This window comes from Suricata suricatta, chromosome 7, assembly GCF_006229205.1.
Source record: "Suricata suricatta isolate VVHF042 chromosome 7, meerkat_22Aug2017_6uvM2_HiC, whole genome shotgun sequence".
NCBI classification, from domain to species: domain Eukaryota; kingdom Metazoa; phylum Chordata; class Mammalia; order Carnivora; family Herpestidae; genus Suricata; species Suricata suricatta.
In genome coordinates this window covers 138387378-138396854 of record NC_043706.1, presented here as the reverse complement: position 1 = coordinate 138396854, position 9477 = coordinate 138387378, and the positions used below count along the sequence as shown (strand labels likewise).

Genomic DNA, 9477 nt, shown 5'->3' with positions numbered 1-9477 from the left:
AAAATACACCTTAAAACAAAGAAACATAAAGGGGGGAGACTTGAGAACAGAACTCGGCAGCTGACAATGCTCACCTCTGCAGACCTGAGAGCCACAGATGAGAAGGGCACGGTGGACAGGCCGCAAGCCTCCTCACGTCACTGGGGTCCAACTGGGGGTTTCTCTTACACTGCACAACTCAACTCCTCGGCAATTTAACACAGTATTTAACTCCCTTCAAGTGACCAAGAAAATAATGTTCACAATGTACACAGACGTTAAAAAAAATCAAGATAATAATAACACGCAGAAAATTGCATTATTAATATATTATAAACTTATTCCTTAAGAAGTTGGGATCCTTACTTGTTTAATTACCTAATTTAACTGTGGCCAGGGTCTTCCGTGTTGAGAGGAAAAGAGCACCCTTTTCTCCCCCATCCCTTCCTGACACCTGGATTTTTACGACACGGTTTTTTTCAAGATGTTTATAACATCTAAGTTATGACCTCTAACCCAAATACCCAGTTTTTCAAAAATGGGATTTGTGTCCACCACAAATTCTACTGCAACAGCTCTCACTCCTAAATCCTTATTTTGATGCACCTGCTGTTTCCTAGGGTTTTACTTATCAATTAGCTTTTCTCAAACAGGTTCACGACTACTAGATAGCAAAACCTCACTGCCTGAGGATTCTCTTACTGAAAGGACAGCCTGAATGAGTATAAAATACCTGAATCGCACACTCTCTGCTTCAGAACGTTTCAGGCACTGCTCCCCAACCACCGTCTGCCACCGTGTGTCATTCAAACGAGGAAACCGGATGCCAGCCTCGTTTCCTGCTGTCCCCACTCTCCACACACCCTGAGGGGAATTGCCTGCTCTCTGCTCGGGTATTTTCAGGATTCTAGAACTAGCCTTGGATCTCAGTGACTTCCCCAGGCCACATCTTAGTGCTCACTGGACTGAATGTCTTCTGAAATCCAGTACTAGTTTTCAGGAGGAAAATTTCAGGTCTTTATTTCAGAAAACCGTCTTCTGTTGCGTCTTTGGATGCCTCTGGGCCCCCGCCAGCCGGCCTGTGTGGTGTGACTCTGCACCAGGGGTCCATTGTGGACAGAGGGGTCTGGGTGGAACCTACAGCGTACAGGTCTACCGCCATCTTGTCCGAATGAAACAAACTCTTAAGTATGAGGCCAGGATCCCTCTGGCTTCCCTGAGGGCTGCTGCCTCCCCCGGCCCCCTCAAGCCCAGCTACCTCCCGAGGACCACAGCCGTCTCCCTTACAGCCTGTCACGGGCCCCGTATGGCTGCGCACCCGCAAGCCGCTGGCATCCTTAAGCACGTCACTGCTGCTTTCGAACCACTGCTCTTACAGTCTCACAAACGTTCCCCCTCTTCAGGATCTGCGTCATCAGGTACGCCATCAAACCCTTTGTTCGGACAGTCACCTACTGATTTCCGACTGCAGGTCACCCTGTCACTCGCTGGCGTCCAACAGTCTTCTGTCCGCCCCAGGCTCAGCCACCACACGATGTTTCATCCAGATCTTGTCACTACCGAGCAACTCCAGGCCTCAGACCATCTATCCAAATACTTGATCCTAAAACCTCCTCTCCTCCTTCCAGTCTTCTATTCAACTACCACCTCCAGGCCTGTTCTCGTTTTGAATTCTCTTGCTGAAACCTTACCTGGACCCCAGTCTGTGGGTTTCTCTTCCTTCTCCAGTTCACTACTCCCTTCCTTCACTCCCTCTCCTCCGTATTCGGCTCAGAGCCCACACGGTCAGCTCTGCACAACTGCTACCCCCCCACACCCTGCCACCCCCCTGCAGCTCACCAGCCTGCCGGAGCCCCAAAGCACGGTGGCCCAACAAGCCCATGCCCCACATTCAAGAAGCTGAGAGTCACGAGGGGCCCGGGACAGGGAGAAGCCCCTGCTCTCCACGTCCTGATCCTGACCACGTGGTGTGCACATACTTCTGTCTCACTCAACTCGTTTTCCTTCTCTATAACCGCAGTTTGAAACACCTCCATTGTCCTCAAACTGCCAATGCCCACCCTTAGCGTTTCTCAGCAGATGATCTCACCCCTAACAAAGAGAAGTCATCAGATACAGAATCCCTCATCTTCTCAACTCCAAAAACGCACACTGACATGTGACCACTCCTCTTAGCAGTGGCCGAGCTCCGTGGCCTCCCAACCCCAACACTCGTGTTTGGAGACCCACCTCTTCACGGCATCTGAGTTACCGACTTCCCTCCTCTCTCACCCACGTATCATTTTGTTCATCTCTCTCCCTTAACAAAGTCGATCCCAAAGGCTTTCGAATAGTCCCCAGGACGTCTATTTGAACTCCCACTGGGCCCAGTCTTCACCCTCGGGTCCGAGCTGCACCCCAGCAGGAACGCCGGCGACTCTCCCCGGTGTGTCTTCTACTACCACCACATCTTGCTCGTCATAATCGCATTTTCATTCCTTTTAAATTCTTTTTATGTGGCTTCCTTAAATGGATCACATGCTCCTACATCTCTATCATGTTCGTTGTTTTGGTTACTTCTAAGGCCAGGGCCAGAGACCTGAGCTAAGACAGTTTCCGGCTCAATCTGGTTTGCTGCCTCAAATGAACACTCACCAAGTCACATCCCTGGAGCAGCTCTCAGGAGTGCTTCCGTGTTCCGAGTCAGGACGGTGACATAAATCCCCGAAGTCACCGACATTCTGCATCACGACCTGCTCATCGCTCTTCCCGTCACCCTCCTCGGGAGCCGGATATGTTCAGACAACCAAGGTGTGTCTGCTCAAGCTCCCTGTCTTGCAGACAGGCCACCACCAAGTCTTCCACGGGACCCTCCTGCTTCTCCCCGGACCACTCACGCCCCTGCACTTCACCGCTCTAATGGGTCACTGGACAGGCTCTGAGTTATTCAGAGCTTGCCTCTACCCTGTCTAAATTTCAAGGCAAATAATTGTAACAGTCTTTTAGTCAGGCAAGGAGAGAAGAGTGTGCCCAAGTTTCTCCTTTACTGAACACGTAAGTTTTTTCCTTACTCTCCATTCTTTTTGCTGTTTTTGGTGAGTTTCAAGACAAGGGTGTTGTGGTAAACATAACGTGATTGGCCATTCGAAGGCCATGTTCGCCTTCCTCTCTAACAAACACACTGATCACGTGTGGGCTCCCCCGGGTGTCAAAACATGCCTGTGCTTTTAGCCACTGAGTGCACTTCGGGGCACAATTCTAAAACCACTGATAACTTCTAGCTCTTCACCTGCGAAATTACGGAGCTTAAACTAAGGGAGCTCGTGTCTCACGCAGATCATTGTAGGAAAACCAACAGGAAACCCTAAGCACTTCGAGCTGTTAAGGAGCTGCTGTGAATTTTGGTAACTCACTTAACCTGGCCTCCAGATTCGCCACAGGCACACCACGGGCGGAGGCTGAAACTAAACTGCCTGGAGGGCAGACTTCGCCCACTGACACTCTTCCTTCCTGCCTCAGTGACCCCACGATGAGGGTGCTTGCTGTGTGCCTTTGTAAAACCACCAAAGAGAGTTTGGAAAGCTTTCTGTCTTTTGAAACTCCTGGTTTAACCATCCATTGAGAGAAAGAGAAAAAATAACTTGTTTTTTACCATGACTTTTCAATGACAAAGACTTTTGTGATGTAAGAAACACATAGTATTGAGAAGGGGCCAACATGGAGCAGAATTAGGGGGACCTGTACTTCCTGCCTCTCTCAAACAAAATAAGGCTGAAGCCAAAAGACTCTGAACCCCAGGAGTCTGGGAGGAAAGGAGAAGGAGACTTCGAGGAATAAACGGGAAAACCAGACCGACCCATAGGTGTGTGACTGCGAACTGGGGGGATAAAAAAAGGCCTCGGAGGTGCAGAGGGGAGGGAGCACCCCCCTGCAAGGAGACGAAGGGAAGAGAAAGAGCAACTGGGGAAGCGTTGGGCTGAATCTGGACCAGAGAAAAACATCAGCCCAGGACGGAGAGGGACACGATCTCTCTCTCTCTATCGGCAGGGCTTTCTGGCACTGGGGCCGGCTGCCCTGCTGGCACACCCAGGGAGGAGGGGAGTCCCCTCCGGGTTCCGTGGTGGGCCAGGGGCGCAGGCTGCAGCAGGAGCATCCGGTCCCCTGCCCTGCAGCGCTGCACCACAGCCTCGGGGTCACGGACCCAGCGGTTTCAGGAAGCGCCCGGAGCAGGAGTTTAAAACGCAGCTAAGTGTGGGGCACAGGAGACGGTGGAGCACGACAGCTCGCCTCTCTTAACCGCGACAGTGAGGACAGATCCAAAGGAGTGATCTGATGCACGTGGTCCAAGAAGGGGCTGAGGGGTCGCCATTTTTCTCCCCACGACCAAGGCGGGGCCTCAGGGATGGTCTGAGGGGCCCACAGTGGGGGCAGGGCCGGCCCACACCCAACCACGACCCTCCATGCCCGGGAGCTGAGACCTACTGAGACCTATGGGAGCTGGAGAGAAGCTGTGAACCCGACAGCCCCTCCTCCAGACCAGCATCACAGCATTGCCTGGTTTCACTCTGGATCAATTATTTAAATATATTTTCCCTTTCCTCCTTCTCTCTTCCTTCCTCTAGGCTGGTTACTCTGGTTAGTGGTTTGCTTAAACAGACATATTTAATACATTCTTTTGGTGCACATTCTACACCTCCTTCTTTACCTTCCTTTCTCTCTCTCTGAAATAATCAGACTATCTAGTTTCTCTGGGTGACGTTAGCTTCATTTCTTTTTCCTTGTCTCCTTCCTGATTCTCCTTTCTCTCTCTCTGGATTAAGCCTTTTAGTCTCTCTACCTGGTCAATGTTCATTTTCTCTTTCTCCCCACCCGTGGCATTTTTTTTTTTGTATATGCTCTGCCATGAGCACGGCCTCTAGCCTGTTCTCTACTTGTAGCTGGTGTTTCTGGTTCTTTGCTTTTAGATTTTATGTTTTTGTGTTTTTGTCTGTTTGCTTGTTTTATTTGTTCGTGCATCTGCGTGTTTTTGTTTCCTCTTTGTCTGTTTTCCTTGCCAGGGCTACTTCAAGGAACAAACCAAAGCACACAAGGTGGAAGGTCGAAAACATAACTACAAGTAGGGAAATAAAATAACCAAAGCCACAACAAAAGAGAGCAAGGAACACTCTCCAAAAAACACCTCCCGAATGGCCAGGCCCTGGACAGTGTATGACCCCCTTTTAATATAGCAGTTCTGGCAGGTGCAGAGCACATAACACGCTTTTTAAAACATACAGGGACAGAAAACCAGCCAAAATGACAAAACGGAAGACTTCTCCTCAAAAGAAATTCCAGGAAGAAGTGACAGCTAAAGAATTGACCAAACCAGATACATACAACATAACTGAACAAGAATTTAGAATAACAGTCATAAAATTAATCATTGGGCTTGAAAATAGCATAGAAGACAACAGAGACTCCATTGGTGTAGAGTCATGATGAATTAAAAAATGCTATAAATGAGGTGCAAAATAAAATGGAGGCAGCTAAAGCAAGGACTGAAGAGGCAGTGGGGAGCATGGGTGACACAGAAGATAAAATTATGGAAAAAGAAGAAGCTAAGTAAGAGTAAGTAAGATCCAGGGGCACAAAAGGAGAATTAGAGAACTAAGTGATGCAATCAAACAGAACAATTATCTGTATGATAGGAATTTTAGAAGAAGAAGAAGAGAGAGAAAGGGGCTAAAGTGGTACTTGAACAAATCATAGCTGAGAACTTCCCCAACCTGGGGAAGGAAACAGACACCGAAATCCAAGAGTCACAGAGAACTCCCCTCAGACATAACTTGAATTGATCTTCTGCACAACATATCATAGTGAAACTGGCAAAATACAAGGATAAAGAGAGAATTCTGAAAGCAGCTAGGGATAAATGGGCCTTAACATACAAAAGTAGATACATAAGGCTAGTAGCAGACCTATCTACTGAAACCTGGCAGGCCAGATAGGAATTGGAGGAAATCTTCAACGTGATGAACAGGAAAAATAGGCAGCCAAGAATCCTTCATCCAGCAAGCCTGTCACTCAGAATAGGAGACAAATGTTTTCCCAAACAAACAAAAACCGAAGGAATTCATCACCACTAAACCAGCTGTACAAGAGACAAGAGATCCTAAGGAGGACTCTGTGAGGGATATGTTGCAAGAAACACAAAGTACCAGAGATACCACTACAAGCATGAAACCCACAAATAACACAATGACTCTAAACCCATATTTTTCAATAATAACACTGAATGTAAATGGCTAATAAATGTTCCAATCAAAAGTCACAGGGTGTCAGAATGGATAAAAAAACAAGACCCATCTCTTTGCTATCTACAAGAGACCTATTTTAGACTTAAGGACAACTTCAGATTGAAAGTGAGGGGATACAGAACTCTCTATCATGCTACTGGAAGACAAAAGAAAGCTGGAGTAGCCATACTTACGTCAGACAAATGACTTTAAAGTAAATACTGTAACAGGAGATGATGAAGGGCATTATATAATAATTATAGGGTCTATCCATCAGGAAGAACTAACAATTATAAATGTCTATGCACGGGGCGCCTGGGTGGCTCAGTCGGTCGAGCTCTGGCTCAGGTCATGATCTCACGGTTCATGTGTTGGAGCCCCAAGTCAGGCTCTGTGCTGACAGCTCAAAGCCTGGAGCCTGCTTCAGATTCTGTATCTCCCCCTCTCTCTGACCCTCCTCTACTCACACTGTCTCTCTCTCTCTCAAAAACAAACAAAACATTAGAAAAAAGAATATTTCAGAATATCTATGCACTGAATTCAGGAGCACCCAAATATACAAAACAATCACAAACATAAGCAATCTTATTGATAAGAATGTGCTAATTGCAGGGGACTTTAATACTCCACTTACAGCAATGGACAGATGAACTCGAAAGAGACTCACTAAAGAAACAATGGCCTGAACGAAACACTGGACAAGATGGACTTGACAGATATATTTAGAACTCTAACTCCCAAAGCAGTGGAATTCACTTTCTTCTCAAGTGCACAGGATACATTCTCTAAGATAGATCACATACTGGGTCACAAAGCAGCCTCAATAATATAAAAGAACTGAGATCATACCATGCACACCTAAAGATCCCAATGCTATGAAACTTGAAATCAACCACAGGAAAAATCTGGAAAACTTCCAAAAGCATAGAAGTTAAAGAACATCCTACTAAAGGCCAAATGGGTCAACCAGGCAATTAGAGAAGACATTTAAAAATATTTGGAAACAAATGAAAATGAAAATACAACAGTCCAAACTCTTTGGGATCCAGCAAAGGGAGTCCTAAGAGGAATCCAGGCCCATCTCGAGAAACAAAAAAACACTGGATACAAACTCTAATGGTGCACCTAAAGGAACTAGAAGCAGCACAGCAAAGACACCCCAAACCAAGCAGAAGAGAAATGATAAAGATCAGGGAAGAAATAAACAATATAGAATCCAAAACAAACAAACAGTAGAGCAGATCAGTGAAACTAAGAGTTGGTTTTTTGAAACAATAAACAAAATTGATAAACCTCTAGCCAGGCTCCTGAAAAAGAAAAGAGAGAGCACCCAAACAGATAAAATCACAAATGAAAATGGACTTATTACAACAAATCCCTCAGAACTACAAGCAATTATCAGGGAATATTATGAAAAATTATATGCTAAAAACTGGACAACCTGGAAGAAATGGACAAATTCCTAAACACCCACACACCACCACAACTCAAACGGGAAGAGACAGAAAATCTGAACAGACCCACAACTAGTGAAGAAATTTAATCAGTTATCAAAAATCTCCCAACAAATAAGAGTCCTGGACCAGATGGCTTCCTTGGACAATTCTACCAGACATTTAAAGCAGACTTAATAGCTATCCTTCTCAAGCTGTTTCAAGAAACAGAAAGGGAAGGAAAACTTCCAGACTCATTCTATGAAGCCAGCATCAATTTGATTGCCAAACTAGACGGAGACCTATCAAAAAAAGAGAACTACAGGCCAATATCCCTAATGAATATGGATTCAAAAATTCTCAACAGGATACTAGCAAATCGAATTCAACAGCATATAAAAAGAATTATCCACCATGATCAAGTGGGACCCATTCCTGGGCTGCAGGGCTAGTTCAATATTCACAAATCAATTAAGGTGATACATCACATTAACAAAAGAAAAGAACCATATGATCCTGTCGATAGATACAGAAAAAGCATTTGAAAAGATACAGCATCCTTTATTAATAAAAACCCTCGAGGAGGTGGGGATAGAAGCAACATACTTATACATTATAAAAGCCACTTATGAAAAGCCCACAGCTAATATCATCCTCAATGGGGAAAAACTGAGCGTTCTCCAAGATCAGAAACATGACAGGGATGTCCGCTCTCACTACTGTTGTTTAACAAAGTGTTGGAGGTCCTAGCATCAGCAAACAGACAACAAAATGAAATAAAAGGCATCAGAATTGGCAAAGATGAAGTCAAACTTTCACTTTTCGCAGATGGCATGATATTCTACGTGGAAAACCCGACAGACTCCACCAGAAGCTTCTAGAACTGATCCATGAATTCAACAAAGTCGCAGGCCACAAAATCAACATACAGAAATCAGTTGCATTTTTATACACCAATAATGAAGCAAAAAGAGAAATAAAGAAACTGATCCCATTGCATCAAGAACCATAAAATACCTAGGAATAAACCTAACCAAAGATATAAAAGATCTGTACGATGAAAACTATAGAAAACTTATGAAGGAAACTGAAGACACAAAGAATTGGAAAAACATTCCATGCTCATAGATCCGAAGAATAAATATTGTTAAAATGTCAATACTACCCAAATCAATCTCCATATTCAATGCAATCTCAGTCAAAATTGCACAAGCATTCTTTTCAAAGCTAGAACAAACAATCCTAAAATTTGTGTGGAACCACAAGACTCTGAACAGCCAACATAATATTGAAGAAGAAAACCAAAGCAGGAAGCATCACAATCCCAGACTTTAGCCTCTACTACAAAGCTGTCATCATCAAGACGGTATGGTATTGGCATAAAAACAGACACACAGACCAATGGAATAGAATAGAGAACCCAGAATTGGACCCACAAATGTATGGCCAATTAGTCTTTGACAAAGCAGGAAACAGTATCCAATGGAAAAAAGACAGCCTCTTTAGCAGGTGGTGCTGGGAGGACTGGACAGCAACATGCAGAAGAATGAAACCAGACCACTTTCTTACACCATACACAAAAATAAACTCAAAATGGATGAAGGACCTGAATGTGAGACAGGAAACCATCAAAACCCTAGAGGAGAAAGCAGGAAACAACCTCTTTGACCTCAATTGCAGCAATTTCTTACTCGACACATCTCCAAAGGTGAGGTAATTAAAAGCAAAAATTAATTATTGGGACCTCATTAAGATAAAAAGCTTCTGCAATGCCATGGAAACAATCAACAGAACTAATAGGCAACCGTCAG

The 9477-nt window shown here is 45.0% G+C and overlaps 1 protein-coding gene across 1 annotated transcript in view; it reads right to left on the bottom strand.

The window, feature by feature from the left end:
- MAP3K4 (mitogen-activated protein kinase kinase kinase 4) overlaps positions 1-9477 on the bottom strand; it is a 77563-nt gene that overhangs the window by 35196 nt on the left and 32890 nt on the right. The window lies entirely within an intron of this gene.